The sequence below is a fragment of the Jaculus jaculus genome, chromosome 17 (assembly GCF_020740685.1).
Source record: "Jaculus jaculus isolate mJacJac1 chromosome 17, mJacJac1.mat.Y.cur, whole genome shotgun sequence".
NCBI lineage: Eukaryota > Metazoa > Chordata > Mammalia > Rodentia > Dipodidae > Jaculus > Jaculus jaculus.
This window is the reverse complement of record NC_059118.1, coordinates 20,779,441-20,798,104: the sequence shown is the minus strand read 5'-3', so window position 1 is coordinate 20,798,104 and position 18,664 is coordinate 20,779,441. Positions and strand designations below refer to the sequence as shown.

General features: G+C 45.1%; 1 pseudogene; it reads right to left on the bottom strand.

Moving 5' to 3' along the window:
* Window positions 1-18,664, bottom strand: part of LOC101604002 — a 117,933-nt pseudogene that overhangs the window by 23,360 nt on the left and 75,909 nt on the right.

Genomic DNA, 18,664 nt, shown 5'->3' with positions numbered 1-18,664 from the left:
TGTGTGTGTGTGTGTGTGTGTGTGTGTGTGATGCATGTATGTCTGTATGCATATTTGTATGATCCCAATAAAAAGTACAAGTGCACACATGTGGTTACATGTGTGTGTTCACACTCATGTGGAGGCCAGAAGTCGATGTCAGGTGTCTTTCTCAATCGCTCTCCATCTTGTTTACTGGAAAAGCTTCTCTCACTAAACCCAGAGCTCGCTGACTCAACCAGTCTAGCTGGGCAGCTGGCCCACCTGTGTCTGTCACCCCAGCACTGGGACTGCAGGCAAGGGTCACTGTGTCCGGCATCGGCATGGGTTCCGGGCAGTTCAACACAGGTCCTCATGCTTGCGTGGAAAGTGCCATCTAGCCCTCCAGTGGCTATTTAAAACACTAAATGGCCGGGCATGTTGGCACACATCTTTAATGCCAGCCCTCACAAGGCAGAGGTAGGAGAATCACCATGAGTTCGAGACCACCCTGAGACTACATAGTAAGTTCCAGGTCAGCCTGGGCTAGAGTGAGACCCTACCTTGAAAAAAACAAAAACAAAAATAAAACACTAGGGCTGGAGAGATGGCTTAGTGGTTAAGCACTTGCCTGTGAAGCCTAAGGACCCCGGTTCAAGGCTCAATTCCCCAGGACCCATGTTAGCCAGATGCACAAAGGGCCTAATCTCTAGAATCTACAAAGAACTCAAAAACCTAAGCAATAAAAAGTCAAACAACCCACTCAGAAAATGGAGCAAAGAACTGTACAGGCAGTTCACAGAGGAAGAAATACAAATGGCAAACACACACTGAAGAAAATGTTCATCATCCCTAATCATCAGGGAAATGAAAATTAAACAACTATGAGATTCCACCTTACCCCAGTAAGGATAGCAAACAATAAAAAATCAAATGAAAATAAATACTGGCAAGGACGTGGAGAATTAGGAAACTTCATCCACTGTTGGTGGGAATGTAAGATGGTACAACCACTTTGGAAAGCAATATGCTGACTCCTGAAAAAGCTGATTATTGAGATACCAACAGACCCAGTTATTCCCTTACTGAGCATGTACCCTAAAACCTTTAAACCTCAATCCAGAGAGATTTGCTCAACCATGTTTATAGCGGCTCAATTCTTAATAGCTAAGAGCTGGAATAAACCCAGATGTCCATCACTAGAAGAATGGATAACTAAGATGTGGTATATATACACAATGGAATTCTACACAGCAGTAAGAAAAATGACACAATGAAATTTGAGGAAAATGGTTGAACCTGGAACAGATCATTCTCAGTGAACTTACCCAATCACAGAAAGATAATCGCCACATAGTCTCACTCATCTACAGCACCTAACCTGAATCTATCTACTCAAGATGCCAACATACCCAGCAAGCATCTCAAGGACTAGACTATAGGGTGGGTGGGGAGGTAAGGGAGGGTAAGGGAGACACAAATCTAGACCCAAATGGCAATGGTACCTTAAAATTCTACAACCTAAAAGGCAGACCAAATGGTTGAACCTTCACCAGGCTCTTAGAGGGAACACCTGAACCACAAGACACTGGAGAGGGTATGATGAAGACTGACCTTAATCTTCTACAACTTCTCTCTCTCTCTCTCTCTTTTTCTCTCTAGCTCTTTTATATTAGTTATCTTTCTCTTCCTTCTCTTAGTGGGCACTGACCTGTAGCTCCCAATACCAGCATGTGGCTAGCATCCACAATGAGCTTTTGATCAGAGACCTACAAGGCTTCCTAAAAGAAAGACAGATTTCTGTCAGAGTACTTGATGACCCACCAAAGGGTCGTGGCAAGACCCTAGTGCTGAAGACACTATATGCAGTTGACATGTAAAATGGCATGACAAGGCTGGAAGCTGGAAAAGAGTCAGTCCCTAGACAGTCAGTGCATCTAGGGCCAGAAGGTGCTACATGGGCGACTGGGGGAAAATGACCAATATCTGTCCAAGCAGACGCATGAGGTGACACACGTGCACAAGGTAGCGCCCACGTCTGGAGGTCAACTGTCGTGGCTAGAGGCCCTGGCACACCAATTCTCTCTCGCTTGCTCACTTTCTCTCTCTCTCTCTCTCTCTCTCATAAATAAAATAAAAAATAAATATTTCTAGTCTTTCAACATTATTGGTTCAGTCAATATAATATAAATGGATTATTAGGGGCTGGAGAGATGGCTTAGCGGTTAAGCGCTTGCCTGTGAAGCCTAAGGACCCCGGTTCGAGGCTCGGTTCCCCAGGTCCCACGTTAGCCAGATGCACAAGGGGGCGCACGCGTCTGGAGTTTGTTTGCAGAGGCTGGAAGCCCTGGCGCGCCCATTCTCTCTCTCTCCCTCTATCTGTCTTTCTCTCTGTGTCTGTCGCTCTCAAATAAATAAATAAAATTTTAAAAAAAAATGGAATATTAGGATTTCCATCTGGTTTTTGCATAAATGCTGTTACTCATCCTGTTTGAGCTGATAAACATACTCTCTGGTGAGTCTTATGGATTGCTTTATTTATTTAGTAAGATTCATGACTCTCTAGACACTCCGTATCGTCCCTGTGTTCATGGGAAAACTACATACTAAATAAGCAGACTGTATAAGGATTTCAAGAAAGTTCCCCTGGGCTGGAGATATGGCTTAGCAGTTAAGCTCTTACCTATGAAGCCTAAGGACCTCGGTTCGAGGCTCGATTCCCCAGGACCCACGTTAGCCAGATGCACAAGGGGGCGCACGCGTCTGGAGCTCGTTTGCAGTGGCTGGAGACCCTGGCGTGCCCTTTTCTCTCTCTCTCTCTCTCTCTCTCTCTCTCTCTCTCTCTCTCTCTCTCTCTCTCTCTCTTTCTGCCTCTTTCTCTCTCTGTCACTCTCAAATAAATAAAAACAAACAAAAAATATTAAAAAGAAAAGAAAAGAAAAGAAAGTTCCCCTGAGCAAATTTGGCCTGTTTTTGTCAGCCCTCTTAAATGACTCAGGTGTTCATTTCCTGTTTAGCAATGACCCTTATCAAACCCTTCCTCATCTTTTTTTTTTTTCAAGGATGTCTCACTCTAGCACAGGCTGACCTATAACTCACTCTGTAGTTTCAGGGTGGCCTTGAACTCATGGCGATCCTCCTACCTCTGCCTCCCAAGTGCTGGGATTAAAGGCATGCGCCACCACACCTGGCCTCCCTTTCTCATCTTTATACAAAGCAAGAAAAAAAAATACAAAGCAAGGAGAGAGCACAGGTTACCAGTCACCAATAGTTCCAGCAAATCCAGGAAAGCCAGCATTGCACTAAAACCAAAGGAGTGAAACCGAAGACATAAGCTTTCCCCTTGATTGCAATGAACAGACCCTCCTGAGACATCCAACTGCCTTGTCGCCCAAGGTCTGTGTATTTGCCATGGACCAGTTAGTTGGTTTCCATGGACAGGGATGTTAGAAAGAGAAGGGCATCTCTTTACGGGGACCATCCAATGCCACTCCAACCCACATACCTACTCCCATGTTTGATGTGCAAACACATTTCCAGACGGCCTTAAAAGGTGACTCAGTGCTCAGCCGAGTCTTAAGGTCATGTGATAAACATAAGCCATGAAGTCTGCAGTGAGGGCCGGACATCGTGGAAAAGGAAACCTTCCCACCCCACCCTCTGGGTCTCAGTAGTTCACAAAAAGGCATATGGTAGTAATAGGCTCACTGCTCATATTCCGGATATGTGAAGTGGCATGGAAATCATTATCTGAGGTTTAACTGATGTCAAGAATATCCAGCAACAAGCCAAGTCAGGCCTATGTCATTCTGTGTGTGTGTGTGTGTGTGTGTGTAGGTGATATGTCTGTATAAATGCACATATGCCACACTGGGGGCACACATGGAATGGGTATCAGAGGACAGCCTTGGAGTGTGGGTCCTCTCCTTCCACCTTGTTGGAGACAGGATCTCTCTTGTTGATCACTGGAAAGCCAGACTGGTGGGACCATGAGCTTCAAGGCTCTCCTGGCTCCACCTCCCACTGCCCCAGGAATTACAGACCTGTGTGCCACTTCGCATCTGACTTAACATGGCTTCTGGGGATCTGAATCCTGGCTGGCAGGTTTGCAGAGCAAGCACCCTCTTCCACAGAGCTGTCTCCCAGCCCCACAGATCAGTTTTCATTTTTAATATTATTGCCAATGAACAAAGATACCGATTAGTGAGTCCATGGGATACATCCTTTCCTTTCCCCCTTGCTGCTCAGAAAGGTCAAGATCGTGTCCTTTCCCCAGAAGGCTTTGCTTTCTAGTTAACCTATCAGCTGAACACTATCAAGGTGTTAATATCCATGGAGTTACTCTTTTTAAAAAGAGTTGTCAAGGGGATGGAAGAGTGGAATCTGCTATAGTATATATAAAATAAAATTTTAAAAACAATTTGGTGCTGGAGAGATGGCTTCATGGTTAAGGTGTTTACCTGCAAAGCCAAAGGACCCAGGTTCAATTACCCAGTACCCACATAAGCCAGACGCAAAAAGTAGTGCATGCATCTGGAGTTTGTTTGCAACAGCCGGAGGCCCTGGCATGCCTATTCACACTCTCTCTTTCTTTCTCTCTCTCTCTCTCTCTCTCTCTCTACTTGCCTCTCTCTGTCTCAAATAAATAAATAGAAATAAATATTTTTAAAACATATTATTAATATTAACATAATATTAATAAAAAACCATTACCCGCTCCACTACTCATGTCCCCTAGAAAAACACCTATATACATTTACCAGAAATCAAAGAAAAGAATTATTATGATGGAATTTTTTTAATAAATAGATTAAAAGGAAAAAGAGTTGGCAATGATTATGGATCTTCAAGACTCACTCTTCACATATGGGCATGGCGGCATGTATCTGTAATCCCAGTGCTTGAGAGGTAAAAGCAGGAGGATTGAGAGTCGAAGGTCTAACTCAGATATATAGCAGGTTTAGGGTTAGCCTGGGATACATTAGACACTGTCTCAAAAATACAAAACAGAAGCCGGGCATGGTGGCGCATGCCTTTAATCTCATCACTCGGGAGGCAGAGGTTAGGAGGATCACCGTGAGTTCGAGGCCACCCTGAGACTCCATAGTGAATTCCAGGTCAGCCTGGGCCAGAATGAGACCCTACCTCGGAAAAAAAAAAAAAAAAAAAAAAAAAAAACAGAACCTACAACAGGGGTAGGCATGAGCCCTAGGGGTGTAACATCTGCTGGTATCTGGCTCAATGTAGATACTATGCTCACCAAACGGCCCAGGAAGCACTTCTCTTAATGTTCAAACCCATATATTAATGCTAGTCTCACTTTTGGTTAGAGAAGCTTCTCCTTTCAGATGGCAGTGACCTTGGGATGGCTCAGAAGGTACCATGGTGCTAAGAAGTGACAGAGGAGTGCTCAGCACTGAAATATCTCTATCACACCTTCCAAGGCTCAGGGTCCATTGCAGAAGAGGTGGCGGAAAGAATGTAAAAGCCAAAGGAAGAGTAGGACTCCTTACAACGTGCTCCTACAGACACAAAATGGCCTGGATATCCATGACCCTGCAGTGCCTGACACTACCTACACAAGACCATCATAATAGGAGGAAAAGATCATGACATCAAAATAAAAGAGAGACTGAGAGGAGGAGGGGATATGATGGAGAATGGAGTTTCAAAGGGGAAAGTGGAGGGAGGGAGGGATTTACCATGGGTTATTGTCTATAATTATGGAAGTTGACAATAAAAATATAAACAGGAAAAATTACTCAATCTTCAAAAACTGAAGGCATGGATTTGTGACGGGAGATGTTACGTGAGCACAGTGGACTCAATATCCACCAAGATGACAGCCGCTTTCCTGACGATCTAGTCCTGAAACGGCTGAGAGAAAAGTTGAGGCGTGGAAGAATCCTAAAGAAACAGCCATGTTTGCTCTCCAGATAAAATAACATCCTCCTAAGGGCTGGAGAGATTTCTTAGTGGTTAAGGCACATGCCTGAGAAGCCTAAGGACGCATGTTTGACTCTCTAGGTCCCATGTAAGCCAGAGGCAGTGATGCACGTGTACAATGTCACAGATGCACACAAGGGGACTGGAGGCCCGGGCATGCCAATTCCCTCTCTCTCTCTCTCTCTCTCTCTCCCTCTCTCCCTCCCTCTCTCCTTCCCTCCCTTTCTCTTCTTTGTCTCTAACAAATAAACAAAAAAGTAAATCATTTAAAAAGAAAAAAAAAAAAGAAAAGGCTAGTGCTATATAACTGATTTCAGTCCTGGTTCTAGTCCCCACGGTGCTGGTTTTGGGTGCTGTACCTGCACCCAGATCATTAGTGAGCGTGGGATGCGGTGGGGCTGAGGACGGTACCCAAGAGAAGCGTGAGCGAGTCTGGCGGAGGACGGAGGGCTTCCTGCTGAGACGTCTCCTAACATAGTGACGATGGGGGGGGGCTCCTTTAGTTCTTACCTTCTTTCCTCTGGTTCCCCTCACCCCCTTTTCTCCTCGACATCCCGGCTCACCATCTTCTCCCTTAACAAAGTCAAAAGCAGAACTTGGAACGTAAAGAAAGACCCATGCCCGCCAGTGACGCACGCGGCATGTCGCCGAGCACGGTCCGCAAGGTGTCTTTCGTACTTGTACAGCAGCAGAGCCGGATTCCAGGTTCGCCCCATGTGTCAGAAAGTAGATAAGATAACATCTAATGTCATATGAACAACCATTTCCTTGACATTCTGCGGGGGGCGGGAATAAAAGAAACTGTAATGTTTGAGGAGACAGACTCAAAACAGGTGCCCAGAATAATAACTATAACAAATTGTTAATGTAAGCTGCTCTCAAGTGGCCATATTTCATTTCTGGAGTTCAACATGAAACAAGTTGTAAAAGTTTTTGGTTTTTGGTTTTGTTTTTTTTTTTACATTTTCCCCTTGTTGATATATATACTGTGTAATGAAACTTCCTTCTAGGCCATTTTATTTCTCCAGTATAAACAACCTCAGTTTTGATCCAGTGGAAAGCAACGGAAGGGCCACCAGAGGAGAGGGACATGAGTGTCCACCGTCAGCACCAAAGGCATGTTTCGAAGCGACCACTCAGTCCGCAAGTATTTGTTGAGACTCTGCTTATGCCCAGCCCCCCTCTAAGCACTGGGGACTCAGTAATAAAAACACAAAGACTCCCAGGAAGCCTGTGTGCTAGTGAGGAAGCAGACGAACAAAAATATGTATGAATGTCAGAGATGACTGTGATTCCAGACAGGGGATTAAGAAATATACACTTGGGCTACAGGGATGTCTTAGCAGTTAAAGCGCTTGCCTGCAAAGCCAAAGGACACAAGGTTTGATTCCTCGGGACTCATGTAAGCCACATGCACAAGGTGGCACATGCATCTGGAGTTTGTTTGCAGTGGCTGGAGGCCCTGGCATAACCATTCTCTCCCTCCTCCTCTCTCACTCTCTCTTTCTCTCTCTCTTTCCCTCTTTCTCTCTCAAATAAATAAATAAAAATAAACTATTTTTTAAAATAAGTAAACTATTGGACAGAAGAGATAGCTAAGTGGTTACAGGTACTTGCTTGCAAAGCCTGATGGTCCAGGGTTCAATTCCCCAGGACCCACATAAAGCCAGATGCACACAAAATGGTAATTGTGTCTGGAGTTCATTTGCAGTAGCAAGAAGCCCTGGTGTGTCCGTTTTCATTCTCTCTCTTTCTCTCTCTCTCTCTCTCTCTCATAAGAAAGTAAGTATTTTTGAAAAAAAGAGGTATATGATTGAGGGCTGAGGAGGTGATCAGTAGTTAAATACACTTTCCTACAAGCCTGCAAGCCCAAATTTAAGTGCCCAGCACCCACATAAAGCAGGTACAATGGGGAGCACGCATCTGTGATCTCAATTTTACCTACAACAATGGCCGGTGGAGCCAGGAGAACCCAGAAGCTCTAGAGCCATCTAGACTGGTGTGTGCAAAGCACAACAATGAGAGACCTGTCTCAAAGAAGGAAGGAGAGGAGGAACACCCTAAGGTGGTACTCAGACCTCCACAAACATGCCATGGCACACATGCATATAAATTCAGGGATGGTCAAGTCTCTTACACAAAATGGTGCAGCCTTTTAGTTGCATATGACCAATGCATTTCTTCCATTAGACTTTAATCTATAGATTATTGATAATACCTAATACAATGCCAACACTAACTATGTAAATAGTTGCTCAATGCATTGTTTATTAGGAAGAATAACAAGAGTTGGCATATGTTCAGTTCAGATGCAACTCTTTTTTATTTTTTAATGTTTCAATCTGCAGTTGGTTGAATCTATGCACTGGAAACTGTGGGCACAGGGAACCGACTGTGTGGACGGAAGATAACCAACAAAGTTAGTTTGCAAGGGCAGCATTTGGACGAGAAGCAGCTTGACTTGAGAAAACAGGCTAAGCAGAGATCTGGGAGAAATGTGTCCAGGCTGAGGAAAGATGACGGGAAGACAGCCTGAGACAAAAGAAAGCCAGGGTTACAGAACACTGATGTGGAATGGGGCGGGGATGGCAGAGGGAGGTGACGACGGGAAAGAGGTCACAGAGAGGCCGGATGTGTACCGTGCACAGACCTTAGGGGGAGTCAGTGTTCATCTGTGTTGCAGGAAGCCACCGAAGGCTTCAGGTAGAGGACTGACATGATCTTACCATGTTTTTTTTAAATATTTTATTTTTGTTTATTTGAGAGAGAGAGGAGTATGAGCAGGCCAGGGCCTCTTACCACTGCAAATGAACTCCAGACACATGCACCACATTGCGCATCTGGCTTCATGTGGGTCCTGCAGAATCAAACCCAGGCCGGCAAGCTTTGCGAATAAGTGCCTTTAAGTGCTGCTGCTTCTCCTCAGTGCATTGCCGGGGGTTTGAAGGATAGTTCTGACTGCTCTGATGACACGTAACTCTATGAGGCAGAGGCAGAGAGATTAACCGCGGACTTCTGCAGGAATCCAGGTGGACAGCCAAGTTGGCTTGGCCTAGGCGGTGGCAGGGTAGTAATGAGAAATGATTAAACGCTTGGCTGGGAATGTTGCTCAGCAGTAGAGCAGTTGCCTAGCACCTTAAAAAAAATGACCGCAATAATAATGATAAAATCCTATCAGAAGAAATGATAAAACCCTGAGTGTTTTGAAGGTAGACGCAAAACCTTTTGTTGTTGATAAATTAAACACAGAGGGAGGGAGGGAAGCAGGGAGGGAAAGAAGGAAGGAGTGAAGGGAGGGAGAAAGCGAGGGGACAAACACATTGGTCCAAAACAGCTTCAAGGATTTGTCCTAAGTGACTACAGGATGGCATCTCTATCCCTGGGGATGGAAAGTATATAGGAGGAGCAGGTGGTGGGGAGGAATTTGTTTTGATTGATGGATTTTGATGGCATTCAGGCATTATTGCTAATTCTTTTTTTTTTTTTTTTTTTTTTTTTTTTTGTTTTGTTTTTCAAGGTAGGGTCTCACTCCAGCCCAGGCTGACCTGGAATTCACTATGGAGTCTCAGGGTGGCCTTGTACTCACAGTGATCCTCCTACCTCTGCCTCCCGAGTGCTGGGATTAAAGGCATGCACCACCACGCCCGGCTTAATTCTTAAGTAAGAGAATATATCCTTTTAAATAAACAAGCTGAAGGGGGCTACAAAGATGATACATCAGTTAAAGGGGCTGGCTTGCCTAGTTCCAAACAACTGTCTTGCCACACAGTCAGGGTCTCCTGGAAAGGAGGTCTTTCATAGGATTTAAACATTGTGCTTGGCCAAGTTCAGCCCCTGCCAGAACCAATCTCTTCCTAGACAAACATTCATGTTAGGACGGGACAGGGGCTAAAATTTTAAGACCACAACAGAAGGAAGCTCGCACTCATAGCTCTGGTGACTTTGTTGTTTTAGTTCCCTCTACGATAGGTTACGTATAGCAGCAAGATGACAGCATAGTTACAGAAAGCTATGTCACTACATCACATTTTCCTAAGAGGACAAAGTAACAATGCGAGGAGCCCTGAAATCAATAGATACTTGGGGATAAAGACAGACCTTTAATCCCAGCACTCAGGAGGCAGAGGCCGGAGGATCGCCATGAGTTCGAGGCCAACCTGAGACTACATAGTGTATTCCAGGTCAGGTCAGCCTGAGCTAGACTGAGACCCTACCTAAAAAAAAGCAGACCTGGGAGGGCTGGAAAGATGGTTCAGCAGTTAAAGGTGCTTGCTTAAAAGACTGATACCCTGGGTTTGATTCCCTAGTGCCCACATAAAGATAGATGTACAAAATGGTGCATGCATCTGGAGTTCGTTTACAGGAGCAAGAGACCCTGGTGCACCCATCCCACCTCTCTCTCACTCTGCTAAAGAGTGCAGAGATGGCTTAGTGGCTAAAGTGCTTGCCTGCAAAGCCAAAGGACCCAGGTTCAAATCCCCAGGACCCACGTAAGCCAGAAGCACAAAGGGGCGTCAGCATCTGGCATTTGCAGTGGCTGGAGGCCCTGGTGCAACCATTCTCTCTCTCTCTCTCTCTCTCTCCCTCTCTCTCTCCCTCTTTCTCTCTGTCTGTTGCTCTCAAATAAGTAAATAAAAATAAACAAAAAATTATTTATTAAGAAAAAGAAAAGAAAAACCAAAACATAAATAATAAAAGGGGTAAAGATGGGGAATGGTTCATTCGCTGGATAAAGTGCTTGCCACACAAGTTCAGAACCCCAGGAGCACTGTAAAAGCCAGACACTGTAGCACTAGCGTCTGTAATCCCAATGCACCTAGAGTGAGAGGGAGGCAGAGACGGGAGATTACCCAGAAGTTCAAGGGCAGCTAGCCCCGCATACACCGTGGTGAACAACAAAATGAGAGACCCTGCTTCAAACAAGATGGAAGGCAAGGTCCTCTGACCTCTGCATGTGTGCTGTGGCACACACATCCATGTACACACGCCATATGCAGACTCTGCTGATGTTGCTGGGAATCTTACATCCCGTAAATACAGATGACTTCCTATGAGTGAATTCTGAACCTTGAGGGGGCTTTTGGGCTGAATGAACAAAGACTGCCCCTCAATCAAGTAGATCAGCTGAGAGGAAAACTTTAAAAGTTAAAAGAACAAGAGGCCATTCCTGTGGTCTAATTATGAAAGCTTAAAGATTGTTTTTAAAAAGCTGAAATAAATAAAAAAGATTGCCAAAAATGAATCCTCTGGTGAGAGGCAAATGAGCTTCACGCTTCTGGTCCGTCTTCTCCCTGCTGTAGATGTCAAAGCTCAACACAGGAGCTGGAAACCAAGCTGGGTATTTGGGAGCTGTCCCCCTAGGATGGTCCTGAAGTGTCACTTTAAAAAAAAAAAAACTTTTTAAAATTAATTTTATTTATTTGAGAGAGAGAGAGAGGAAAGAATGAGTGTACCAGGGTCTTCAGCCACTGCAAACAAACTCCAGACGCATGTGCTACTTTGTGCATCTGGCTTATGTGGGTTCTGGGAAATCAAACCTGAGTTATTTGGCTTTGCAGGAAAACACCATAACCGTGAAGCCATCCCTCCAGTGTTGAAAGAGGTGGTCAGTGCTGGTCACTTTCTATTGTCAGCTTGATTAAATCAGGAATCAAGCAGGAGACATGGTTCTTGGGCAGATCTCTGAGGACATTTCTAGGAAGGACCAAAGGGGAGGGATCCCTCTCTGAGATCAAATAGCCCGTCTGGTGACAACCTATACATACACAGAGACTCGGGGCTGGAGAGATGGGCTTAGCGGTTAAGGCATTTGCCTGCAAAGCCAAAGGATCTTGGTTTTATTCTCCGGGACCCATGTAAGCCAGATGCACAAGGGAGCACATGCATCTGGAGTTTGTTTGCAGTGGCTGGAGGCCCTGGTGTGCCCATTCTCTTGCCCCCACTTTCTCTCTCTCAAACAAATAAATAAATAATTTTCTTTTTAAAGAGAGAGAGGGCTGGAGAGATGGTTTAGCAGTTAAGCGCTTGCCTGTGAAGCCTAAGGACCCCGGTTCGAGGCTCGGTTCCCCAGGTCCCACGTTAGCCAGATGCACAAGGGGGCGCACGCGTCTGGAGTTCGTTTGCAGTGGCTGGAGGCCCTGGCGCGCCCATTCTCTCCCTCCCTCTCTCTCTGTCTCCCTGCCTCTTTCTCTCTGAGTCTGTTGCTCATAAATAAATAAATAAAAATTAAAAATAGAGAGATAGATTCCAGGTGGGGAGAAAGTGGCCCTGTTTCCACTGCCTGCCTCCCCACCCCTCACTGGTAACATTCATCTGCTCTGGTGTTGCCATCCTTCAATGACATTGGAACCCCACTTCTTCAGCCTTTCAGTATGGACCAAAGACCAGCAGCTCTCCAGGATCCCCCCAGACAGGCATTCAGCACCAGACTGGGACTGCTGGGGCATCATCCAGCCTTGTGGACCGAGCAGCAGCAGCGACTGGGTTTTTCACACTCTCTCCAGCCCGCAAACAGCCATTGTTGGACTGCCTGGCTGGCATCAGCTAAGCTGATGGAATTAAGCCCCTGCGTAATGGATACGCACCCTGTCAGGCCTGCTTCTCTGGAGAGCCCTGCTTTGTCTGCCCACGCTTCGGGAAGAGCTACATCCATCCCTGTGCTATTTTTTAACCACGACAGTTTAATAAAGTCAGTGTTAATTTCACCATCTGAATTTTCAGCGAAGATGCAGGACATTGTTTGCCTCGGAGTCCACTTCATGTAATTCTATTGTACTCTTTCCCTTGCCATGTTTCAAGTTAAGCTTCTCCAATCTGCTTTAATTTTTCTCTCCCGGCCACCAAATGTAATTTCAGTGCTGGGTGGGGATAAAAAAAAAAGATGTCAAAAGAGAAACCTCGGAAATGCAAGCTGCGAGAAAGACATTTTACTGTCTGTGATGCAGCTAATTCCAATGAAGTGGTGAAATGAAAATTATCATAAGGTAACGACTTTACTCTTGTGTTTGGGGAGATGAGTAAGGAAAAATGCTTTTAGTCCTGCTTTTCTGCTTATCTGTAGAAGTGAATCGTTCATGATCTCTGCTTGCACACATCATCCCTATCCTCTAGATAATTAAACTCTTCCTCTTAAAAAGTCCACAACTCTTAGCCGGGCGCGGGGGCGCATGCCTCTAATCCCAGCACTTGGGAGGCAGAGGTAGGAGGATTGCTGAGGGTTCAAGGCCACCCTGAGACTACATAGTAAATGCCAGGTCAGCCTGGGCTAGAGCGAGACCCTACCTCAAAAAAAAAAGAAAGAAAGAAAAGAAAAGAAAAGAAAAAACTTCACATCTCTAGGACTAGGGAGATTGCTCAATAGGACCTGAGTTTAGATTCCCAACACCCATGTAAAAGCCGGATGTGGTGGCAAGCCCTTGTAATCCCAGCCCTGAGAAGATGGGGACAGCCCGGTTACTGGTTAGCTGGTCTAGTCTAATCAGTGAGCTCTTGGTTCATCAAGAGACCCCAAGGAATGGTGGCACACGCCTTTAATCTCAGCGCTGGGGATGCAGAGGTCGGAGGATCACTGTGAGTTCGAGGCCACCCTGAGATTACTTAGTGGATTCCAGGTCAGCCTGGGCTAGAGTGAGACCCTACCTTAAAAGAAAAAAAAAAAAGATGAATGACTCACCAGTTAAGTATTTCACGGAATTTAGTTTAAACTCAAAAAGAAAGAAAGAAAGTCCAATTCAAAAAAATAAGGTGAGAAGTGGTTGAGGAAATCATCCTACATCTATCTCTGCCCTACACACACACACACATATGTGCACACACACACCACACACATGTGCACCTGCACACATATGAACATGCATACACGCATGTGTATACTATACTATATACCCATGCAAAAAAAAATAAATAAAGTTCACAACTTTGTCTCATTTGGTGCTCTTGAAAAATACCTCTGTGAACATCTCTACATTCCCACAGGGCTCAGAGATTTGTGAAACACCTTTTCAGTCGGAACAAGTGCACACGCCTCCCTCCTCAACAGCCCGTGAGAAGGCAAAATAAATCCCAAGGCATCTTTGTATTATTTATTCACATAGAACTTTTTTTTTTGTAGTTTTTCAAGGTAGGGTCTCACACTAACCCAGGCTGACCTGGAATTCACTAGGTAATCTCAGGGTGGCCTCAAATTCATGGCAGTCCCCCTACCTCTGCCTCCCGAGTGCTCCGATGAAAGGCGTGTGCCACCATGCCTGGCTTCACGTAGAACTTGAAGAATCTTTGGCTATATATTTTCTTTATTTGAGAGAGAGAGAATGGGCACGCCAAGGCCTTTAGACACTGCAAATAAACTCCAAACACGTGCGCCCCCTTGTGCACATGTGCAGCATCGCCCACTTGCATCACTGTGCGTCTGGCTTACGTGGGGCCTGGAGATTTGAACATGCATTCTTAGGCTTCAAAGACAAGCACCTTAACAGCTAAGCCATCTATCCAGCCCTGACTATATATTTTTTAACTTTGAATTTGTTTATTTACTCATATTCACAAGGAGAGAGAGAATGAATATTCAAGGTCTCCTGCCATTGCAAATGAGCTCCAGACACATGCACCATTTTGTGCATTTGACTTCTGTGTGGGTACTGGGGAATCAAACCTGGATAGTCAGGCTTACAGGCAAGCACTTTTAATCATTGAGCCATCTCTCTAGCCCTCTGAATATATTTTTAATGGCTCTAGTGATGCTTTATCTATAGCCCCAAGTTTATCTCATCAAGAATATTAAATTTGGGGGGCTGTAGAGATGGCTTAGCAATTAAACCCTTGCCTGTGAAGCCTGAGAACCCCGGTTTGAGGCTCGATTCTCCAGGACCCATGTTAGCCAGATGCACAAGGGGGCGCACGTGTCTGGAGTTTGGTTTGAAGTGGCTGGAGGCCCTAGTGTGCCCATTCTCTCTCTCTATTTGCCTCTTTCTCTCTCTCTCTCTCTCTCTCTGTAGCTCTCAAATAAGTAAAAATAAACAAAAAAATTTTAAAGAATATTAAATTGGGGGGCTAGAAAGATGGCTCATGGTTAAAGGCATTTGCTTGCAGACTCTGACAGCCTGGATTCTATTCCCTAGTACCACATAAAGCCAGATGCACTAAGTGGTGCGTGTGTCTGGAGTTTGTTTGCAGTGGAAGGAGGCTCTGGTGCATGCAAACATACACACACACTCTCTCTCTCTCCCTCCCTCTCTCTCTGTTTCTCAAACAAATAAAAATATTATCCATGCGTGGTGGTGCACACCTTTAACTACAGCACTCAGAAGGCAGAGGTAGGAGGATTGCTGTGAGATAGAGGCCAGCCTGGGATTATAGAGTGAGTTTTAGGTCAGCCTGAGCCAGAGTGAGACCCTATCTGGAAAAACTGAATGTGTGTGTATGTGTCTGTATGCATAATTTTATGTGAAACAAGAACAAATACCAAATAAAAAATTCAATCAGAGCTGGAAACACAGAAACTACACTTACAGATGCCCTCTTGGTCCTCAAGGGCCTTGTGGGCCTCTTTGTCCCGCATCGCCAAGGTCTCCCTGTGTGACAGAGGGGAAGGATGAAACTAAGTTCCTCCCATGAGTTCATGCCCCTCTGTGCCATTTCCTCAGACTGTTCAGTTATTCCTTTCCTAGTCTGTTAGTGTCACCGTACAGTGAAAGGCTTGCTCTGGAAATGTGGTACATACACACCATGGAATTTTATGCAGCCATAAAGAAAAATGAAACCATGACATCGCAGGAGAATGAATGCAGCTGGAAATTATTACGTTAAGTACAATAGCCCACCCTCAGAAAGACAAATATTGTATGCTTTCTCTCACATGCAGAAGCTAATATTTATAGACGTGTGTGTGTGTGTGTGTGTGTGTGTGTGTGTGTGTGTGTGTGTGTTCGGTCACAATCCTACAAAAGGTTCATGAGAGGAAGAAGAAATCTTAAGGGAGGTGGGAAATGGAATAATGGAATACTTATAACAGGAAAACAGAAAGGAGACTCACTTGGGGGAAAGAAGGAACCCGCTGAAGAGAGGACAGGCATGGGGAAGGGCAGTGGGGGAAGGGAACAATGAGAACAAAGTACAATGACACACCTGGATGAAGATGTCATGATGAACCCATGACTTTATATGTTAACAAAACATTTACAAAAAGAGCCAGGCATGGTCGCACACACGTTTAATCCCAGCACTTTGGAGGCAGAGGTAGGAGGATCACCATGAATTCAAGGCCACCCTGGGACTACAGAGTGAATTCCAAGTCAGCCTGAGCTCTAGTGAGACCCTACCTCGAACAAAAAAAAAAAAAAATTACAAAAAGAAAGAAGGGGTAAAAAGGTTTGTCCTGGCTTTGTTAAACAGTTGTGATCTTTGCACTAAAAATTAGCAAAATTAGAAGATTTTGTATTATTTTGGCTTTTGCTAAGTGGGGGCGTGTGAACTGTGAACCCACAAGTGAGTCTCTCTGTCGGTACACCCTTGTTTCCCAACACATGTCATCCACTGCTCCCCAGGTCTGTCTACATCCCTGTCTTCTCTGTATCCAACCAGCCGCTCTGAGTAGAGGGCCGTCAATACATCACCTACTGCATCAGAGACGCCTGCAGGAAACAATCGCATGGGAAGGACAGCTGAGCTTACGAAAGCCCAAAGCGCTCCCCAGCACAAGGCCAAGACAGTGTGGGCTCTCTGTCACCTTCATTTCTCTTGGCCCAGCTTTCCCTCTTGGGCCATTCAGACCTGAGGGCCCAGGATTCCCCTGCAATAATAGTACCAAAGCCAAAATCATCACGAATCTACCAAGTTCTCTCACCACAGATGGCCCCTGACTTACAATGACTTGACTTAATCATTTTCTTGTTTTGTAGCAGAGCTAAAGTCACATGAATTTGGTTTCAAAAAAAAACAGGCCAGGCGTGGTGGCGCACATCTTTAATCTCAGCACTCGGGAGGCAGAGAGGAGGATAGCCATGAGTTCAAGGCCACCCTGAGATGACATAGTGAATTCCAGGTCAGCCTGAGCTAGAGTAAAACCGTACCTCCAAAAAAGCAAAACAAAAAAAAAACATAGTTTAAATTTTGAGTTTTGATCTTTTCCTGGGCTAGTGATGTGTAGTCAATATTATCCTGGGCCTAAGCACTACGAACGAGCCACCACACAATCACAACATTAGACAATGCACTGTGTTGCCAAGCTGTGATATTTGGTAGGTCAGATGGGTTAAATGTTGTTTATGCTTAATGATGCCATCAGCTTACGTTGGATTTCCCATCGTAAGTCGAAGAGCACCTGCATTATTGAAATGCTCTGGAACTGGCAACATGTTCATGCATCTCCTTGGAGATGTATGCTTAGCTTTAATATTTAACACAACTGGCAAATTTTTATTCTCCAACATGCAAAATGCATAGCACACACATTGAAAGTCTACGCTGAAACGAGATTCAGAGGAGGAATAAGGAGTGCTCAGCAAGAAGCATGTCTACCACACACTGAGAGATGGAGGAACTGTGTATATATAACTGTAAGGAGTTTGGCAGGTCCCCCATGAACTCATGTGTCGCGAATACTTTTCCCCATCTAGTGGAGCCTTTGGAAGGTGAAGCCTTGCTGATGGAGGTATGTCCCTGGATGTGCACCTTGGGGCTTATTTAGCCCAGCCCACTGGGGGTTCAGAGCTAGCGCCCTTAGACTACTTGCTCCTCCTGCTGCTGCTGTGACAAGATGTGACACTCAGCTGTATGCTGTGCCATGCTTCCTCATGATGAACTTTCCCCTCAAGACCTTAAACCAAAATAAACCCTTCCCATCCATGCGCTGCTTGTGGCTGGATGTTTTGTCCCAGCAACGAGAAGATAACTGCCACAAGGAGAAATGATTTGTTTAGACCTGGAAGATAATAGCCTGAACCTTTATCTGCTCCAAGTAGAAAACATGTCCAAATGAGGTTTGAAATAACACGGTAGCTCACAGAGTTTTATCTTACCTGGACCAGGAAGGGTCCTGACTACCCCTGCTGCTCAGGTTTCTAAGTTGTTGCAAACGTTCCCTCCACAGTCACTCTGACCATCTGTCTGACCTTTCTAGTTGCCATGGAAATTAGGTGGCTAGTAAGACAGGCACTAGAAAGAGCAGAGCCACAGGCCAGTATGACCACTTACTTTCTGGATGACGAGCCAGTTAATCTCGCTGAGCCTCAATGCCCTTATCTATAGAATGAGAGAGTGTCCTTGTAGCCTCACGGGGGACAGAATACGTACCTTATTTATACCCTTTTCATGGTACAATCACTTTGCCTTATACTATGGATAAATAAAGGTGAGTTGTACTGCACATCTTAATCCTCCCTCTCATTGGCCACTCTATTCTCACAATAGACCCATTAAAGTGACAAATAGCTGATGGCAATGACCATGACATCAAATGAGATTTCCCGAAAATGCTTGATATCTACAGATTCTAAAACAAGTAGTTCAGCCCTGAAGTACTAGGGGGCAACAATCAGCCGTTACTTATTAACAGCTATATTGTAGCAGTTTGTTAAGTCTACCTGAGCCCCCAGTCCCCCTTTTGTTCAAGCATTCCGGGTGGTCCTTGCCTTCCTCTTGGTCTCTGGTCCAAAGGTGATATTAAAATTCAGCCACATTGTAGAAAGTCATTTACATTCCACATAATCACAAAAATCTTAGGGGACGGAGAGGTGTCTTAGTGGTTAAAGGCACTTGCTTGCAAA